This window comes from Balaenoptera ricei, chromosome 10 (genome assembly GCF_028023285.1).
Source record: "Balaenoptera ricei isolate mBalRic1 chromosome 10, mBalRic1.hap2, whole genome shotgun sequence".
NCBI lineage: Eukaryota > Metazoa > Chordata > Mammalia > Artiodactyla > Balaenopteridae > Balaenoptera > Balaenoptera ricei.
This window is the reverse complement of record NC_082648.1, coordinates 21,516,187-21,537,642: the sequence shown is the minus strand read 5'-3', so window position 1 is coordinate 21,537,642 and position 21,456 is coordinate 21,516,187. Positions and strand designations below refer to the sequence as shown.

The following is a 21,456-nucleotide window of genomic DNA, read 5'->3' as shown; positions in this document are numbered from 1 at the left end:
GATGTCAATAATGCACATCCTATATTATTGAAAAAGAATTCTTCTGCTTCAATGCCAATTATGTCGATCTGCAGATGAATTTCTTCAGAAAGGTCCTTGAGGTTCTAGATACTTAAAATGTGTGTGCATGTTTTACAATAGCTTGAATGTGGGTATGCTGACAATGGAAATAAAAACTTCGGAATTATTACAAATGCACTCCCCCAAACAGATCACTTTTAGTGAGTACAGAGGCTATTTGAACTTGGCCAAAACTGGTGTTTCATACAGAGAAGCCTGCTGAAACCAAATGCTAGGATTATTACGGGACCATTAGAGAGATTCTAGATAGAAAGAGTGCAATGAAAGGATAGAATTTTGTGAGACAAATGACCTTTCAGCATTGCTAAGGAATTCTTGTGGTGGATTTTTCTCCTTAATTCAATAGATAGCAAATAAAGCAATAAATCTGAACATGCCCGACTACTAGGAAATCATTTCTCCTGCTAAATGGAGTTGTAATAGGAAGCGGAACTCAGATGGTCAAGCTGATGAAGTTCTGCTCCCACAGGGCCCATCTTTCAGTGGTGAGCTTTCCCGAGAGCCCCAGGGCTGATAAGGTGCTGACTCCTGGAGTCCTGCCCCTGCCAGCTGACATTGAGTGGCCAGACACAGAGCAGACCTGTCCTCCTGCATCAGCCAGCCTCACCCTCTTCCTTTCCCAGATGGAAGGGGACTCCAGGGCAGTCAATGCAGACCCAGTGTGACACAGGGACTTCTGCTATGCACTTCTTTTTTCCCTCAGTCTGTTGATTCCTTTAAGTCTGTAGAACTGGAAATTATCCCTGAAGAAATAGACCTAACCTCTTTCCTGCCAGGAGACACTATAATTTAAGAAAAATGGTCTTTTCTTCCCTAAAGAGCAGATGTTATTTAGATTGTTTTAGGGCTCTCTTTATTCTGGCAAAACTTGTAAAAAAATACTTGCTACATAAAATAAGCAAAGCCTGTCTAAAGGATACTTTACACCCAATGTTCCCATTATGCACCAATTTACCATTCTTTGTAAGTTATTGCAATAGTAAAGTTGTCACCAAGTGAACCGTTTTTAAGGATAGAGTTATAGCTGGGGTCTAGATCCTGGATCAAGTACTTGTTTCGTTTTCCTGTTTTGTTTTGTTTTCCTTCTATCCATAACTTCATTCTTCTGTATTTCAAGAAATCTGATTTGGTTAACCATAGAATTAAATTGTACTTTCACCAGGATTACCTGTTTTTTGTGATGCTAAAACATTAAGGGATATGTCCTTTAAGTGATTTTAGTTAATTGCATGAAAGTTCTCTAAATAACAGAAGAAAAGGCTAATGAACTTCAAGTGAGATTCTTGAAGGACTAATTCACTATTAAATCTACTCTTCTGTTCCTTGTCCACGTGTGGTTATCAGACAAATCTTCCTTTCAATGTCTTGCTCAAGGTGCAACCATATCACTGCTTAGCTCTTGAAGTATGTTGTCAACACAAACAAGATCTCTATTAGGAACAAAATTCTTAAAGCCAAAGCCCTAGGAAAAGATGGTGCAAAACAATGTGTTTTCAAGAAACAACCAACCTTGTTTCTAATGAGGCTGATTATCTGACCCATCGGGAGAGGCTCCCTAGTCCACGGGGGTGGAGTTGATTTAGTCTGGAAAAGCTGAGAGATCAACTCTGGAGATGAGCAACCTGGAGTATTGGGCTGGGAACTGGGACACTTGGGTTCTAGTCCTGGATTTGCCAGTAACATGCCATGCCGAGTTACGCAATGTTACTGTACCCCTCTGGGTTTCAATTCCCTTGTTTATTAGATGAGGAGGGAAAGGCTTTTTAGCAGATCTCCATGGTAGTTGCCAGCCTAACATGCCATGGTCTCGGATTGCACTTGAACTAGCATAAATACCTAAGTTAGAAATATTGTTTAATAGTAATTGGAAATACCTTTCACATTCTCATGTACGTGTATTTGGGATTATACAGTGTGTGCACACGAGTGATTTTTTTCTCTAGTTATTTCTAAGTAATCATGAATTTAAGATAGTTTCATTACATTTTTAGTTCTAAGAAAGGAGAATATGGTTGTAGGATAGTTTGGGCAGGTTCTGTATTTAAGGGACAAATCACTTTTACTAAATTCCTACTTAAAATCCTAAGTGGAATATTGTATTTCCAAGCAACTAAAGATCCTACAGGATTTTATAAAAATATTCCTGAATTTTATCCAAGAAGAGGTCTCATTTGAAATTGGTGGGAGTCTATTTCTTAAACAATGATTTTTCTACTTTTTCTTCTAATCAAGTAATTAGAAGAAACTAATTCATTAATTCATTTTGCTATTTCTGAGTGCCTACCAAGTGTAGATCACTGCCAGGAATTGTGGGGATTAGAGAAATAAATAAGACACAATTCCTGCCCTCAGTATAGGATTATGTTTATATACTCACAAGATTCAGACATTCAAAGAACTAATAGAACGTATCAGTTATTTCCATATTATATTTCTTTTTTTTCTTGTTCCACTTACCTTATATCAAAGAAGGGAGAAGAAACATACCATTTTTTTTTTTTTTTAAAAGAAATTCACATTCTTTTATTTATTTATTTTATTTATGGTTGTGTTGGGTCTTCGTTTCTGTGCGAGGGCTTTCTCTAGTTGCGGCAAGCGGGGACCACTCTTCATCGCGGTGCGCAGGCCTCTCACCATCGCGGCCTCTCTTGTTGCAGAGCACAGGCTCCAGACGCGCAGGCTCAGTAATTGTGGCTCACGGGCCCAGTTGCTCCGTGGCATGTGGGATCTTCCCAGACCAGGGCTCGAACCCGTGTCCCCTGCATCGGCAGGCAGACTCCCAACCACTGCGCCACCAGGGAAGCCCAACATACCATTTTTGTAAGACCATATTGATAGGGGGAAATGCTTTATCACCAGAAACAAAGTTTTTGTGGTGCAGAGAGGAGTCATCTTTTGTCTGGTGATGCCAGGGTTGATACAGTGCACAAACCTTGTCCGTTTTGAAACACAACCTGCCCTAATCCTTAGGCATTTGGGTGTGCCTGACATTCATGCCAGCACTGCTTTGAAGGCTGCTGTTTTGCATCACAAAGCAGCTTAAGAGAACCCTTGCGTAGGAGTAGGGAGCATGGCTATCTATCTCTGCAGCAACTGCAACATGAGTTGTCTTTCCATCTATACAAAGACTGAGGGTGTGAGAAATACCACAGGGCAGAGGGTCTGGGGTCCTGCAACACTGGATGGGAGTCACTTTGCTGTACCCTTGGATGAAGTGTGGATGAAGAATCCCTAATCTAGGACTTCTCTGCTTCCATATTTTTCATGCCAAACTGCATCAGAAATTGGATCGCTACAGCCTATAACCTTCAGACAGTGAAGGCTGGCTACAAACGACACAGTAAACACGAGAAATACATGGTGACCACACCCAGTTGCAGTGAAAGTCTTGTTTTACCACTCTTTGGTGGTAAGAATTGACTTTATGGAGTAACTTGGAGGAGAAAGGAGATACGTTAGGAAGTGGAGAATTTCCAGCCGATTAAGAATAGTGTGAAGGTAGTATTGGCTACCCATCTGGTGTTCACAGCACAGACAAACCAGGAGTATGTTACCACAGGTTGGAGATGAGGGAAATCAAGTAGCCACTGGGGATTTGAACTGTCCTGTCTCTGTGATTCTGTGATTTAACTCATCTTTCTAAAGGTCTCTACTGGAGACTTTAACACAGATAAGTGTAGTACAGATTTTCCTAAATTCAGTCCCATGCAATATGAGTTCTTGGAGATTCCAGTTATGCCAGAAATAAGAGTTCTGTGACAAAACAGGTTTGGAAAATGCTGGATACCAGACACTAGACCCTTCCATTGGAGATTCACAATGCGTATTACCAGTGCATTTGACAAAGTTGGTAGCAAAGAAACTTGTTTAAACTTTAACTCACTATTTCCCAGACATATTTATTTCAAACATTATAACTCTCATTGTCCATAAAACTAGTGTTCCAAAATCCACGGCTTGAGAAATGTCCTGTGGGAAAAGGAATGTGACTTTTTGAGTCATGTCAACTTGGTGGTAAATCTGCTTAAGCCACGGATTAATTACTTGAGCTTAAAGAAGCTTGTTACCATGGCGAGCTTCAATGCCTTCATCTGAAAAATGGAGGAAATGCTTTCCCATGTAGGGTCTAATGAGTATTAAAATAATTCTTGTAAAGTGCCTAACAGTACCTGGGCAACAGCAAGTGCTCAATAGTTTATTTATAATTTATGACTACTTCTACCAGTTACTGTTATCAGGACTTTTTTTTTTCACTTGGGCACCTAATCATTCCTCTTGTAGTTTAAAATCCACTTCCTTTTGTCTATCTTTGATAGAGATAGGAATAGTGTCACTAATCATTAAGATAACCCCGATTACATGATTTGGTGAAACAGTTTCCTGGCCCAGCCTTTGGCCATGGGACAAAAGGCCTCAGCTGTGTGATCCCCAACCCCTAGTTTCAGGGAGGAGCTTTACTTTAAACACTCCTCCTCGACAGACCAGAGCTCAGGGGCACAGTATTACAAAGGAGTCCTAAGCAGGGTGCTTGAAGGTAGAAGAACACCCACTCAGATGGTATTTCCCTTCTTTGAACTTCCACAAAATTTTGTTTCAACTCCAGTTATGGGACTAACATCTTAGGATTGGGGGGGGGGGGTGTGTACCTATGCCCCCTCCCCTTACATGCATGACATTTATTGTCTGGATCTGGCATTTTAAATATTTGTTGTCCTGAATGCAAAGATGGTCCTTCCAACCAATCCATAATCTGGGTCCCCAGGTTCATCCTCAGAACTTAGGCTATTATCTCTATTTTGGCTTTAGTCCTTATAGGAGCAAAATTCTAGTTGAGAAAGCCTAGTGCTGTACAGTGTTTCAATAATGCTTTTCTTTGCAAAACATGACTTCTTCCTGAAATGAAAGACTTAAAAGAAAAAATGCATTATTATTGTAATGAGGTCAGGAGAATGCTCAGAGTGGGTATCCACTCTGTGGTCAATGTTCGAGGTGCAAACTGAAATATATTTTTTGTTGATGACTACTCAGTGCTCTTGTGTCTGCATTCTTCTCTCTCTCTCTCTCTCTCTCTCTCTCTCTCTCTTTTGCCAAGAGCCCTTTCTTTGGGGAACGCATGGTGATTAAGGGCACAGACAGACATGGGTTCAAGTGGCCTGGGGCAAGCTGCCTTATCTGATCCTCAGATTTCCCATTTGTAATAGGGGATAATGATTCTAGGGGTCATTGTTAAAAATAAATGTGTATGTAGAGCTTGACACATAGGAAGTACTCAATCAAAGTTAGCTATCATCATAATCTTTTAGAGTTTATTTCTTAACAAATAATCGGATGATTATCATTATATAACTTTTTATATGTGTCATGTTATTGGGTATTGTGAGATGATTAATACAAAGAAAGCTTCATTCCCACTAGGAGTTTACAGTCTGCTCTAAATGTAATGTAGACATGAGTCATTTCATCTAAACACAGGGAGGAGAAAAGTTTTCTTAATGGGTTCACTGAATCTTCACTGAATTAAGAAATTCGGAAGTAGTATGTATTGCACAACTTTTTCCATCAGAGACAAATATAGCCTAAAATTGGAGATACTTAGGAAGGGCTATTTTACAAATTTAAACTTCATTTAAATTTTATACCAGGCCTTTAAAATATTGTATTCATCAGATTACATTAGTGATTCCATAATATTATTATTCTCAGACTGCTTCTGGTAGTTCTTCTATACAGGGGTCAACAAATATTTTTGAATAAAGGGAATCACGACTAAATGAAGTTCAGTGATGTTTAGATGGCACAATATATGGGTATGTCATTGCAAGAGAAATTTAATAGCAATAGCTAAAAGAGGAAAACGTTGATGTTCGTAACAATCCAAATAAAGGTGATAAGAGATTAGCTGACAGTAAGGGAAAGTGGGAAACTGGCAATGCCAGTTTGCTAGAAGGGATTTATAAGGATGAGTTTTCCTACCACTATTGCTGCTACACAGTGCTTTGGATTTTCACAGCTCTGAGCTTTCCACTTCATTTGAGGGAGAAACATTTCTTACGTCAACTAAATCTTTTCATCATTTCTAAATTTAAAAAATGAAGATGAATGATCCATAATTATTCTGGTTTTTTTCTCTAAACCAAAATATGACTTGAATTATGAATGTACCTTTGGTTTTGCTGATTTCCCTTGTAAATTACATCGTTTGGCTCTCTGATAGGAAAGTAGGAAAGAATTGTGGCATCTGGGGTTACAAACAATCAACGTTTGAGAGTTCCTTAGGCTAATATTGCCCAACTTATTTTCATATTGTAAACTGAATAGAAATCCTAACTTGCAGTATCTCAAAATGAATTCTTCCTGGGATTCATACATCCAGGGCAAGGATGTTACATCACTTCCTACCCCCTCCAAAACATCCAGACTTTCCTCGTGTTAATGAACTCAGTATCTTCCAAACTAGATCAGGTCTCTTCAGCTAAAAATTCCAGATTGACTCTGACTCACAGATTAAAGCAATTATGTCACTTAGTGCTTTCTCATACAAACAACATAAAGGGAGCCCATATGTTTTGCGTCTTTCTCAAAACTTTCTAAGTTTTCTCAAAACTTTCAGGACAGACATAGCATATCTAACTTTACTGCAAAGATTAACCAGATTATTTAATTTTTTTCTTTGTTAATATATAAAGACTCACTGTTTCAAAATCACTTGCTTTTCTAACTACAGGTTTACAAGAAAAATAAACGTGTCGTTAAGTACTTAGTAATAGCAGGTGCCAGGGTGAAAAATAACGGGAACTCTCATACGCTGCTGATGGGAGTGTAATTTGGTATAATCACTTCAGAAAGCCATTTTTCAGTATCTGCTAAAGCTGAATATATTCATACCCAATGACACAGCAAGGGTTAAAAAAAAGTATAGCTATGTTCATCAAAAACCATGCATAAGAATGTTCATAGCATCACTATTCATAATAGCCAGAAACTAGTAACTATCCAAATGCCTGCCAACATTGGAATGGACAAGTAAATTGAAATATACTTATGTAATTGAATACCCCATAGCAATGAGATTACACAACCCACTGCTACACACAACCATATGCATGAAACGCAGAAAAATAATTTTGGGCAAAAAAGTACCTGCTGTGTGATTCCATTTATATAAAATTCAAAAACGAAGCCAGGATAGTGATTGCTTTGGGGTGCTAGTGACTGGGAGAGGACATGGAGGGCACTTCTGGGGTGCTGGAGGTGCCCTGTTTCTTAAACTCATCAGGCTGTGCACTTGTGCCTTGTGTACTTCTCTGAACATGTGTTATACTTCCCTTAAAAGTATATTTAAATGCTCTAGTGTCAAAGTTAAGATATTGAACTGATGGCATCCAAATAATGCTATATAAATTAAGATGAAAATTAGTCATAACTTTTTCCAGAAAAATCTTAAATGATTCAGCACATTTATGACTCAAGTTTCATGAGCTTTCCCTTTTACACTGAGCACCATCCTGGACATTTTGATGTCTTATTTCCTTCAATGCATGAATTAGTCTCTTCTCTGTATGTGTCTGAGATGTAGCTCCCCAAGGTAAAGGATAATTAATTTTATAACTTCTGTTTACCAGAAATACCCAGAGGCCATGAATAGCATTTCCACAGTCTTTGCAGAGGTAGGAGAAAGCAATGATGCTCTATATATGACTCCTAACTCAGTTTTGCTATAATTGGATTAAACAAGATGAAGTATGTAAAAATTGCTTTGTAAACTTAGTGCAATTCAGATGTTTGATGTGATGCATTTTATTATTTCAAAACATCTCTCAGTAAAATATGCAACATTAAGGAATCAATTAAAAAAGCAGTCAGAAGTGAAATCTCCTTTCAATGAAAGTATCAACTATAAGATAAATCTCTAGATGGTGTTTGCCCGTTCACATACATGCATTGAAAGTGTTTCAACATTTTAAGTGACCATAAAAAGAAGGAAACGAAGGTTCTCAGTAAGGAAAAATCACTTACCTTTCCGTACTTTTTGTACTGTTGACATGTCACCATTGAAGATCAAGCATTCTCTGTTTCACAGGATGTTATTTTATGTGCAATTCACAATTTCAGTGTGGTATTAAAGAATGAGCACCACACTCTAATGAAGAAGTTTCTTGAGCACCAGACGTGCTTCTATCAGTGGCTGGAGGACCTTGGAAAGGAATTTAGAATGATAGAAAATTAGAGGTGAAAAATACTTAGTCTCAACCCGCCATTTTGCAAATGAAGATGCCGAGACCGAGAAATATGGAATAATCATAAAATACTGCTAGTAATGGCTCCAGGACTAGCACCAAATTCTCTAAAAACTAGTATGCCATTATTACTTTGTCCAAAGAGAGCAATTTTTTTAGTTACATAACTTAAAATATATAAATCAAGTCAATCTCAAAGCCTTAAAACTTACATCTGACTTTACTTTTTTCAATTACTCAATCTTTTTATTTTTATACTTCACTTTTACTTAACTTTGAAGAGTTGATATACAACTATCTAGGCTTTTCTGTTCTGCACTAAAGCATACGTTTCTCTGTATTAGAATTTAAGGATTACACAGTCATACGCTCACACACATACAAACATATATATTTTAGCTGAAAAGTAGCTCATTTCATTCCTTGTAGTTGGGATCTCCCATAATTTTGAATTGCGATTCATTCTAGCATTGAAGATTGGTGCAGAGTTGAGGGTCACGGGAGGACAGATAGTACAGGAAAAATACAAGTTTTCTTCCCAATATCATAAAATTTCTTATATATATATATGTCTCATTTTTATCAAAAGTGGAAAAGCAAGTCCCCATCTATTTCACTGCATAGAATGGTCAATGAAACTTTACTACTTTGAAGTTGTAAGAAGTTTGTTTGCTAACCAAATTGAGAAAATGAAGGCATAACTTTTCTTTTTGCCAGAGGAGATGAAATAATATGAGAAAAAGTTTAAAATTAAGATTTTCATCTACACCCTTAAAATATAGTTCATATCTACTAAGTGCAAAATTTTGTGATGACTAAATGACTTGAAGGCTCAGAAATGGTAAAAAAGCAATGAGAGCTGGTTTTGAGGTAGCATCCTGCCATTCATCTTTGGCAAGCCACTTGGTCTCTCCTTCACAGATTTCAAGTGACAATTAGGTAAGATATGTTACATCTGTGAAAGTGCTTTGGAAAGTGAAATATACAATTGTAAAATGGTATTATTGTTATTAACTCATTATATATACCTGCTGAGAGCCTGGCATCATTTTACAGTGCTGGAAAGTACTTTTTATTTTGCACCTTCCTCCCTACTTCCAAATTTTCTTCAACATTTTTTGCAAGAATGTTTTCCTGGCTGGCCAAACGTAAATACTCAGTAGGAGAAAACTTTGGATTCCTAGTACATTACAGAGAAAAATAATTAGTTAAAATGAGAAAATTATTTCACAGTTTTTTTTAATGTGTATTTTTTTTTTCTTATTAGTCACTCATTTTATACACATCAGTGTATACATGTCAATCCCAATCTCCCATTTCATCACACCACCACCCCGCCGCTTTCCCCGCTTGGTGTCCATACGTTTGTTCTCTACATCTGTGTCTCAATTTCTGCTCTGCAAACTGGTTCATCTGTACCATTTTCTAGTTTCCACATATATGCGTTAATATATGATATTTGTTTTGCTATTTCTGACTTACTTCACTCTATATGACACTCTCTAGATGCATCCACGTCTCTACAAATGACCCGATTTCGTTCCTTTTTATGGCTGAGTAATATTCCACTGTATATATGTACCACATCTTCTTTATCCATTCGTCTGTCAATGGGCATTTAGGTTGCTTCCATGACCTGGCTATTGTAAATAGTGCTGCAATGAACATTGGGGTGCATGTGTCTTTTTGAATTATGGTTTTCTCTGGATATATGCCCAGTAGTGGGATTGCTGGGTCATGTGCTAATTCTATTTTTAGTTCTTTAAGGAACCTCCATACTGTTCTCCATAGTGGCTGAATCAATTTACATTCCCACCAACAGAGCAAGAGGGTTCCCTTTTCTCCACACCCTCTCCAGCATTTGTTGTTTGTAGATTTGCTGATAGTGCCCATTCTAACGGGTGTGAGGTGACACCTCATTGTAGTTTTTTTCTTTTTTTAAATTTATATATTTATTTTTGGCTGCGTTGGGTCTTTGTTGCTGCACGTGGGCTTTCTCTAGTGGCGGCGAGTGGGGGCTACTCTTCGTTGCGGTGTGTGGGCTTCTCATTGCGGTGGCCTCTCGTTGTGGAGCATGGGCTCTAGAGTGAGGCTCAGTAGTTGTGGTGCACGGGCTTAGTTGCTCCGCGGCAAGTGGGATCTTCCCGGACCAGGGCTCGAACCTGTGTACCCTGCATTGGCTGGTGGAATCTTAACCACTGCGCCACCAGGAAAGCCCATCATTGTAGTTTTGATTTGCTTGTCTCTAATAATTAGTGATGTTGAGCAGCTTTTCATGTGCTTCTTGGCCACCTGTATGTCTTCTTTGGAGAAATGTCTATTTAGGTCTTCTGCCCATTTTTGGATTGGGTTGTTTGTTTTTTTAATATTGAGCTGCATGAGCTGTTTATATATTTTGGAGATTAATCCTTTGTCCATTGATTCATTTGCAAATATTTTCTCCCATTCTGAGGGTTGTCTTTTTGTCTTGTTATGGTTTCCTTTCCTGTGCAAAAGCTTTTAAGTTTCATTAGGTCCCATTTGTTTATTTTTGTTTTTATTTCCATTACTCTAGGAGGTGGATCAAAAAAGATCTTGCTGTGATTTATGTCAAAGAGTGTTCTTCTTATGTTTTCCTCTAAGAGTTTTATAGTGTCTGGTCTTACATTTAGGTGTCTGATCCATTTTGAGTTTATTTTTGTGTATGGTGTTAGGGAGTGTTCTAATTTCATTCTTTTACATGTAGCTGTCCAGTTTTCCCAGCACCACTTATTGAAGAGACTGTCTTTTCTCCATTGTATATCCTTGCCTCCTTTGTCATAGATTAGTGGACCATAGGTGTGTGGGTTTATCTCTGGGCTTTCTATCCTCTTCCATGAATTATATTTCTGTTTTTGAGCCATACCATATTGTCTTGATTACTGTAGCTTTGTAGTATAGTCTGAAGTCAGGGAGTCTGATTCCTCCAGCTCCGTTATTTTCCCTCAAGACTGCTTTGGCTATTCAGGGTCTTTTGTGTCTCCATACAAACTGTAAGATTTTTTGTTCTAGTTCTGTAAAAAATGCCATTGGTAATTTGATAGGGATTGCATTGAATCTGTAGATTGCTTTGGGTAGTATAGTCATTTTCACAATATTGATTCTTTCAATCCAAGGACATGATATAACTCTCCATCTGTTGGTATCATCTTTAATTTCTTTCATCAGTGTATTATAGTTTTCTGCATACAGGTCTTTTGTCTCCCTAGGTAGGTTTATTCCTAGGTATTTTATTCTTTTTGTTGCAGTGGTAAATGGGAGTGTTTCCTTAATTTCTCTTTCAGATTTTTCATCATTAGCTTATAGGAATGCAAGAGATTTCTGTGCATTAATTTTGCATCCTGCAACTTTACCAAACTCATTGATTAGCTCTAGTAATTTTCTGGTGATATCTTCAGGATTCTCTAGGTATAGTATCATGTCATCTGCAAACAGGGACAGTTTTACTTCTTCCTTTCCAATTTGCATTCCTTTTATTTCTTTTTCTTCTCTGATTACTATGGCTAGGACTTCCAAAACTATGTTGCACAATAGTGGTGAGAGTGGACATCCTTGTCTTGTTCCTGATCTTAGAGGAAATGCTTTCAGTTTTTCACCATTGAGAATGATGTTTGCTGTGGGTTTGTCATATATGGCCTTTATTATGTTGAAGTGGGTTCCCTCTATGCCCACTTTCTGGAGAGTTTTTATCATAAATGGGTGTTGAATTTTGTCAAAAGCTTTTTCTGCATCTATTGAGATGATCATATGGTTTTTCTTCTTCTGTTTGTTAATATGGTGAATCACATTGATTGATTTGCATATATTGAAGAATCCTTGCATCTCTGGGATAAATCCCACTTGATCATGGTGTATGATCCTTTTAATTTGTTGTTGGATTCTGTTTGCTAGTATTTTGTTGAGGATTTTTGCATCTATATTCATCAGTGATATTGGTCTGTAATTTTTTTTTTTTTTTGTAGTATCTTTGTCTGGTTTTGGTATCAGGGTGATGGTGGCCTCATAGAATGACTTTGGGAGTGTTCCTTCTGCTGCAATTTTTTGGAAGTGTTTGAGAAGGATGGGTGTTAGCTCTTCTCTAAATATTTGACAGAATTCACCTGTGAAGCCATCTGGTCCTGGGCTTCTGTTTCTTGGAAGATTTTTCATCACAGTTTCAATTTCATTGCTTGTGATTGGTCTGTTCATATTTTCTATTTCTTCCTGGCTCAGTCTTGGAAGGTGATACCTTTCTAAGAATTTGTCCATTTCTTCCATGTTGTCCATTTTATTGGCATAGACTTGCTTGTAGTCATGTCTTAGGATGCTTTGTATTTCTGCGGTGTCTGTTGTAATGTCTCCTTTTTTATTTCTAATTTTATTGATTTGAGTCCTCTCCCTCTTTTTCTTGATGATTCTGGCTAGTGTTTTATCAATTTTGTTTATGTTCTCCATGAACCAGCTTTTAGTTTTATTGATCTTTGCTATTATTTTCTTTGTTTCTATTTCATTTATTTCTGCTCTGATCTTTATGATTTCTTTCCTTCTGCTAACTTTGGGTTTTGTTTGTTCTTCTTTCTCTAGTTCCTTTAGGTGTAAGGTTAGATTGTTTATTTGAGATTTTTCTTGTTTCTTGAGGTAGGCTTGTATAGCTATAAACTTCCCCCTTAGAACTGCTTTTGCTGCATCCCATAGGTTTTGGATCGTTGTGTTTTCATTGTCATTTGTCTCTAGGTATTTTTTGATTTCCTCTTTGAGATCTTCAGTGATCTCTTGGTTATTTAGTAACATATTGTTTGGCCTCCATGTGTTTGTGTTTTTTATGGTTTTTTCCCTGTAATTGATTTCTAATCTCATAGCGTTGTGGTCAGAAAAGATGCTTGATATGATTTCAATTTTCTTAAATTTACTGAGGCTTGATTTGTGACCCAAGATGTGATCTATCCTGGAGAATGCTTCGTGTGCACTTGAGAAGAAAGTGTAATCTGCTGTTTTTGAATGGAATGTACTGTAAATATCAATTAAATCTACCTGGTCTATTGTGTCATTTAAAGCCTGTGTTTCCTTATTAATTTTCTGTTTGGATGATCTGTCCATTGGTGTAAGTTGGGTGTTAAATTACCCCACTATTATTGTGTTACTGTCAATTTCCTCTTTTATAGCTGTTAGCAGTTGCCTTATGTATTGAGGTGCTCCTATGTTGGCTGCATATATATTTATAATTGTTTTATCTTCTTCTTGGATTGATCCCTTGATCATTATGTAGTGTCCTTCCTTGTCTCTTGTAACATTCTTTATTTTAAAGTGTATTTTTTCTGATATGAGTATTGCTACTCCAGCTTTCTTTTGATTTCCATTTGCATGGAATATCTTTTACCATCCCCTCACTTTCAGTCTGTATGTGTCCCTAGGTCTGAAGTCGGTCTCTTGTAGACAGCATATATCTGGGTCTTGTTTTTGTATGCATTCAGCAACCCTGTGTCTTTTGGTTGGAGCGTTTAATCCATTCCCATTTAAGGTAATTATTGATATGTATGTTCCTATTACCATTTTCTCAGTTTTGGGGGGTTTGTTTTCGTAGGTCCTTTTCTTCTCTTGTGTTTCCCACTTAGAGAAGTTCCTTTAGCATTTGTTGTAGAGCTGGTTTGGTGGTGCTGAATTCTCTTAGCTTTTGCTTGTCTGTAAAGCTTTTGATTTCTCCATTGAATCTGAATGAGATCCTTGCTGGGTAGAGTAATCTTGGTTGTAAGTTCTTCCCTTTCATCATTTTAAGTATATCATGCCACTCCCTTCTGGCTTGCAGAGTTTCTGCTGAGAAATCATCTGTTAACCTTATGGGAGTTCCCTTGTATGTTATTTGTCGTTTTTCCCTTGCTGCTTCCAATAATTTATCTTTGTCTTTATTTTTTGCCAATTTGATTACTATGTGTCTCGGTGTGTTTCTCCTTGGGTTTATCCTGTATGGGACTCTCTGTGCTTCCTGGACTTGGGTGGCTATTTCCTTTCCCATGTTAGGGAAGTTTTCGACTATAATCTCTTCATAGATTTTCTCTCCTCCTTTCTCTTTCTCTTCTCCTTCTAGGACCCGTATAATGTGAAGGTTGTTGCATTTAATGTTGTCCCAGAGGTCTCTTAGGCTGTCTTCATTTCTTTTCATTCTTTTTTCTTTATTCTGTTCAGTGGCAGTGAATCCCACCATTCTGTCTTCCAGGTCACTTATCCGTTCTTCTTCCTCGGTTATTCTGCTATTGATTTCTTCTAGTGTAGTTTTCATTTCAGTTATTGTATTGTTCATCTCTGTTTGTATGTTCTTTAATTCTTCTAGATCTTTGTTAAACATTTCTTGCATCTTCTCGATCTTTGCCTCCATTCTTCTTCCGAGGTCCTGGATCATCTTCGCTATCATTATTCTGAATTCTTTTTCTGGAAGATGGCTTATCTCCATTTCATTTAGTTGTTTTTCTGGGGTTTTATCTTGTTCCTTCATCTGGTACATAGCCCCCTGCCATTTCATCTTGTCTATCTTTCTGTGAATGTGGTTTTTGTTCCACAGGCTGCAGGATTGTAATTCTTCTTGCTTCTGCTGTCTGCCCTCTCTATTTCACACTTTAAGAGATCTCATCAAAAACTCCTTGGGTGAGAAGAAATCCAATCTCTGAGTCATAGATCCACCTACAGATAACACAGTGTAATGGTGTTGTCAAACTATCATCCATTTTGTAACTGATAATTTCATGAATTGAAATACATGGAGAAATGTGCCTTGTGGAATGTATTTTTGGTGTTAATTGCTATGTTTAGGGATAGATGTATTCTCGGAAGAATATTTGTATTTTTTAATGGAACATATAATAGCATGCTTTGTACTTACAGAAATATAAGGAATTGTCAAAAATCTAAGCACACCTAGAGACAAGGCTAATTCAAAGAAGTTCTATTAATGTTATAATGGATTTTACTACTTATAAATGTCTAAGATTCCATATTTACAAGTCATATTTAACTAATATTGATTAAGTGCCATGGCAAGGCATTCTGCAAGGTGCTAAGGCTTTGTATAGGTGACGAAGTGCATATTTTTCATTCGACAACATTCCTTTCCATCTTATTTCTGAGTTTCTCATTTCTCTAGTTTAGGTTATAACCTCTGGGCAGAAATCATGTTTTATAGTGCAAAAAAGGCAGATGAGGGGAAAAAAGGACATAAAAAAATTTCTTAATAGAAAGAAAGAAAGAACCTAAGATAATAAAAGCTACAAGAAGGAAGTTATGGCTCTTAGTTTTATTAATTTATTAAAGGATCCTATGGATAAAGACTCAATATGGTCAAGATATCAGTGCTTCCCAACTTGATCTATAAATTCAATTCAATCCCACTCAAAATCCTGGAAGGTTACTTTGTGAATACTGACAAACTTATTCTAAATTTAATATGAAAGGCAAAAGACCCAGAATAGCCAACAGAATATTGAAGGAGAGGAACAAAGTCAGAGGACTGCTGCTATCTGACTTCAAGATTTATTATAAAGTTATAGTAATCAGGATGATGTGGTATTGGTGAAAGCATAGACAAATAGAGCAATGGAACAGAATAGAGGGCCTATAAAGAGACCCACAAAAATATAGCCAGCTGATCTTTGACAAAGGAGCAAAGGCAGTACATTAAAACAAAGATAGTTTTCTCAATAAATGGTACTGGAATAATTGAATATCTATGTGCAAAAGAGTAGATCTCAACACAGACCTTACACCTTTCACAAAAATTAACTCAAAATGGATCATAGACCTAAATGTAAAACACAAAACTATAAAACTCCTTGAAGATAACATGGAAAAAATCTACATGACTTTGGATTTGGCAATGGCTTTTTAGATGCAACATAAAAAGCACAATTCATGAAAGAAAAAATTGACAAGTTGGACTTCATTAAAATTAAAAACTTCCATTCTGTGAAAGACACTGTTAAAAGAATGAAAAGAGAAGCCATGACTGGTAAAAATAAATTGCAAACCACATATCCAGTAAAGGACAGGTATCCAAAATATACAAAGAACTCTTAAAACTCATAATAAGAAATAAGAAAACAACCAGATTCAAAGATGGGCAAAAGACCTGAAGAGACACCTCACCAAAGAAAATATACAGATGGCAAAAAAGAATGTGAAAAGATGCTCCACATCATAAGTCATCACGGAAATGCGAATTAAAATAACAATGAGAGGGACTTCCCTGGTGGTTCAGTGGTAAAGAATCTGCCTTCCAGTTCAGGGGATGCAGGTTTGATCCCTGGTCAGGGAACTAAGATCCCACATGCCGCGGGGCAACAAAGCCCACACGCCACAACTACTGAGCTCAACTAGAGAGCCCATGTGCCACAAACTACAGAGCCTATGCACTCTGGAGCCCATGCCACAACTAGAGAAGAGAAAACCCTCACTCCACAATTAGAGAGAAGCCCACATGCCGCAACAAGTGCCACAGTGAAAAATCCCACATGCCGCAATGAATATTCCATGAGCAGCAACAAAGACATGATGCAGCCAAATAAATAAATAAATATTTAAAAAAGAAATAACAATGAGATACCACTATGCACCTATTAGAATGGCCAAAATCCAGAACACTGACAATACCAAATGCTGATGAGGATGTGAAGCAAGAGGAACTCTCATTCATTGCTGATGGTAATACAAAATGGTACAGACACTTTGGAAGACAGTATGTCAGTTTCTTAGAAAACTGGACTTTTACCATAAGATGTAGCAATCACACTGCTTGATATTTACCCAGATGAATTGAAGACCTGTCCACACAAAAACCTAGCAGTTTTATAGCAGTTTTATTCATAATTGCTAAAACTTGGAAGTTACCAAGATATCTTTCAATGGATGGACAGATAAACAAACTGTGGTACATCCATACAATGAAATATCATTAACAATAAAAAGAAAGGATTTGTTAAGTCATAAAAAGACATGGAGGGAACTTAAATGCACATTGCTAAGTGAAAGAAGTCAATCTAAAAAGCCTACATAACGTGTGATTCCAACTATATGATATTCTGGAAAAGGCAAAACTATACAGACTGTGAAAAAAATTAATGCTTGGCAGGGGTGGGGGAAGGGAGAGATGATAGATGGAGCGCAGGGAATTTTTAGGGCAGTGAAGCTCTTCTGTATGGTACTATAAATGGTGATACATGTCATTATACATTTGTCCGAACCCATGGAATGTACAACACAAAGAGTGAATTCTAATGTAATATATGTACTTCAGTTAATAGTAATGTATTAATATTAGCTTACAAATTAAAACAAATGTAACACACTTAATGCAAGATGTAAATAATAGGGGAAATCTGGAAAAGGGTGGGGGGATATGGGAACTTTCTGTACTTTGCACCCAAATTTTCTAAAAACCTTAAACTGCTAAGAAAATGAAGTCTATTCGTTAAAAAAGAAATAAAAGGATCTCATGTTTAGCATTCATTAGGGGCAATTAGCTATTCATTTGGCAAACATGTTTTTAAGGGTCTTTCTAAAATCTGCTCAATTGTTTGAATTTAGATGAAGGTCATACTGTCTAATTATAAATTGTAACAGTTCATGACAAGAGAGTTCAAAGTTCTTACTACAGCAGTCGTATTTACTGTTAAATCATCACACTGTCTTTATGCCAGCATTTTCCAAATTAAAAGCCTAAAGAATGTTAATCCTACAAAATGGTCTTGGAAGAAAGTTTCTATGGTCAAACTAATTAGGGAAATACTGAATAATAGTCCTCTACTGGAAATTCACAATGCATATTAAAATCTCCCAGAAGTCCTGCCCAAAAGAAATCAATTAACTGTATTTAGTTCAGACTTTTTCAATTATTAAACCACGGAATACCGTTTTTGAGTAAAATCTATTAAAATCCATGGAATGTTAGTTCTGAGGAACATACTTAGAAAAGTGCTGCATAATGCACTTTTGAAATGCTTTATTTCAAATAAATTGGACCTAAATAATTTTTACAGCTGTACTGAAGTAAAATAAATATACGTTATGGTGTGAATGTTCATATACCCCACGTCCACGCCAAATTCACACCTTGAAATCCTAACCCCCAAAGATGATGGCATTGGGAGATGGGATCTTTGGGAGGTACTTAAGACATGAGGGTGGAACCCTCATGAATGACATTAATGCCTTATAAAAGAGGCCCCAGGGAAATCCCTAACCCCTTCTACCACGTGAGGACAAAGGGAGAAGGCATCATCTGTGAACAAAGAAGAGGGCCCTCACCAGAATGCAACCATCCTGGTGACTTGATATTGGACTTCCCAGCCTCCAGGCCTGGAGAAAAGAAATGTTTGCTGCTTAAGCTACCCAGTCTATGGTAATTTGTTATGTCGCCCAAACTGACTAACACATAGTATGTACTCTCTTTTTTCTGGCTTCTTTCACCCAGCATAAATATTTTGAGATTCATCCATGTTGTTGCACGTATAGTTCATTCTTTTTCATTACTGAATGTATTTTATTTTATGGCTATACCACTATTTTTTTTTTTTTATCCATTAACCGGTTGATGAACATTTGGATTATTTCTAGTGTTTGGCTATTACAATAAAGCTGCTATGCACGTTTGTGTGCAAGTCTTTGTACAGACATATGCTTTCCTTTCCCTTAATACGTAGAAATGGAAAAGCTGAATTATATGGTAGGTGGATGTTTAACTCTTGAACTGTTTCTCAAAGTCATTGAACCATGTTACAGTTCCATAAGCAAGGTATACAAGTTCTTTGTCAATACTTTGTATGGCTTGTTAATTTTTGCCGTTTTAATAGATGTGTAGTAGTATCTTGTTGTTTTTTTAATTTTCATTCCTTAATGGTTAATGACACTGAACATTTTTTCATGTGCTTATTTGCCATTTGTAGATCTTCTTTGATGAATGGCTGTTGAAATCTTTTGCTCATTTTAAAAAACATTGGGTTGTTGGTTTTCTTGCTATAGAGATTAGAAAGTTCCTTATATATTTGGGATATGATTTCTTTGTCAAATACATGAAGTAAAGGTATTTTCACTCAGTCTGTGACTTATCTTTTCATTCTCTCTTAACAGCATCTTTCAAAGAGTGAAAGTTCTTAATTTTGATGAAGTCTCATCTATCAACTTTTTTTCTTTTATGGATTGTGCCTCTAGCTTTGTATATGTTGTGTGAGGAATGGATGGGAGTATTTGTTTGGGGTTTTTTTTCACATGTGGGTGTTCAATTATTCCAGCATAATTCATTGAAGATGCTCCCCTTTCTCCACTGGATTGCCTTTACACATTTCTCAAAAATCAGTTGCCCATCTAAGTAACGCACAGAAAACTATCAGAGCTAATAAATGATATCAGACTGTAATTGTGGATTTGTTCATTTCTCCTTGAAGTTTTATCCATTTTGCTTCACATATTTTGGAGGTCTGTTATTAGATGTCTAAATGTTTGGGACTATTATGCCCTCTTGATGAACTGACCCCCTTTATCATTATGAAATGCTTCTCTTTATCCATGGTAACTTTGTCTGCTCTGGTATCAAGGTAACTATGCTAGGGTTCTGATTCACATTAGCAGGCTACATCATTTTGTATCCTTTACATTTAACTTATTCGTAGCTTTCATACCAGAAATATACTTGGGTCTATTTTACCTAATATAACAAGCTCTGCTTTTAATTAATGTGTTCAGATACTTTACATTCAATGTGATTATTTTAATCTATCATCTTCCTATTTATTTTCTATTTGTCCCATATATTCTTTTTTTTTTTTTTTTTTTTTTTTTTTTTGGCTGTGTTGGGTCTTCATTTCTGTGCCAGGGCTTTCTCTAGTTGCGGCGAGCGGGGGCCACTCTTCATCGCGGTGCGCAGACATCTCACTATCGCGGCCTCTCTTGCTGCGGAGCACAGGCTCCAGACGCGCAGGCTCAGTCGTTGTGGCACACGGGCCCAGTTGCTCTGCGGCATGTGGGATCTTCCCAGACCAGGGCTCGAACCCGTGTCCCCTGTATTGGCAGGTGGATTCTCAACCACTGCACCACCAGGGAAGCCCCATGTCCCATATATTCTTGATTCCATTTTCTCTCTTTCTCCCCAATAGTTTTGGATTGAGTATTTTTTTTATGATTCCATACCATCTCCTTTGTTAGTATATTAGCTATGGCTAACTTTTTGCATTATTTTACTTGTTGCTCTAGGATTTATAGCATATATCTTTAACTTATCACAGTTTAACTTCAAGCACTAGTATACTTCAAGTATAAGATCCTTACAAAACATACCTCCATTTCTCCCCTCCAAGTCTTTGTGCTGTTGTTGTCATACATTTTACTTCTATATCTGTTATAATCTCCACAATGCATTATTAATATTTCTGATTCAATCTGTTACTTAACTTTTACAGAGATTTAAATAATAAGATTTTTTAAAAAAATATTTACCAAGGTAGTTACTTACCAGTTCTGGTGTTCTTTATTCTTTTTTGCAGGTCCAAGTTTTTATCAGATATCATTTCATTCTGCTTGAAGGATTTCCTTTAAAATATTTTGTAGTTGTGTTGTCTGGTTATTTTTTTCTCCTTTTTATTTGTATGAAAAAGTGTTCATTTCATCTTTGTTAAGATATTTTCATTGGGTGAAAAATTATAGATTGACAACTTTTTCTTTTTAGTCCTTTAAAGGTGTTGCTTCTGTACCTTCTGGCTTGTATTGTTTCAATGAGAAATCTGTTGTCCTTTTTATCATTGTTCCTCTGTATGTAACATATCACCCACCCCACCCCACCCCCCTGTGGCTTTTAAGATTTACCCTTTAATTTGGCTTTAAGGAATTTTATTATGATGTACCTTGGTAATCTTGTTAATTATGCTAGGAGATTTTTGAAGCATTTAAATCTGTATGTTTATCATTTTTATCAAATTTGGAAAAACTTTGACCATTATTTCTTCAAATATTTTCCCCCCACTCCTTTGAGGACTCTAATCACACATATATTTGGCTACTTGAAAGGGTCCCATAGTTCACTGATGGTTTTCTTTTTCTATTTGTGTTTCATTTTGGGTGGTATTTATAGCTAGGGCTTCAAGGTCACTAAGCTTTTCTTCTGAAAAGT

General features: G+C 36.8%; 1 protein-coding gene across 14 annotated transcripts in view; it reads left to right on the top strand.

Moving 5' to 3' along the window:
* The window catches only part of LMNTD1 (lamin tail domain containing 1), a 431,818-nt gene that overhangs the window by 170,540 nt on the left and 239,822 nt on the right, over positions 1-21,456 (top strand). The window lies entirely within an intron of this gene.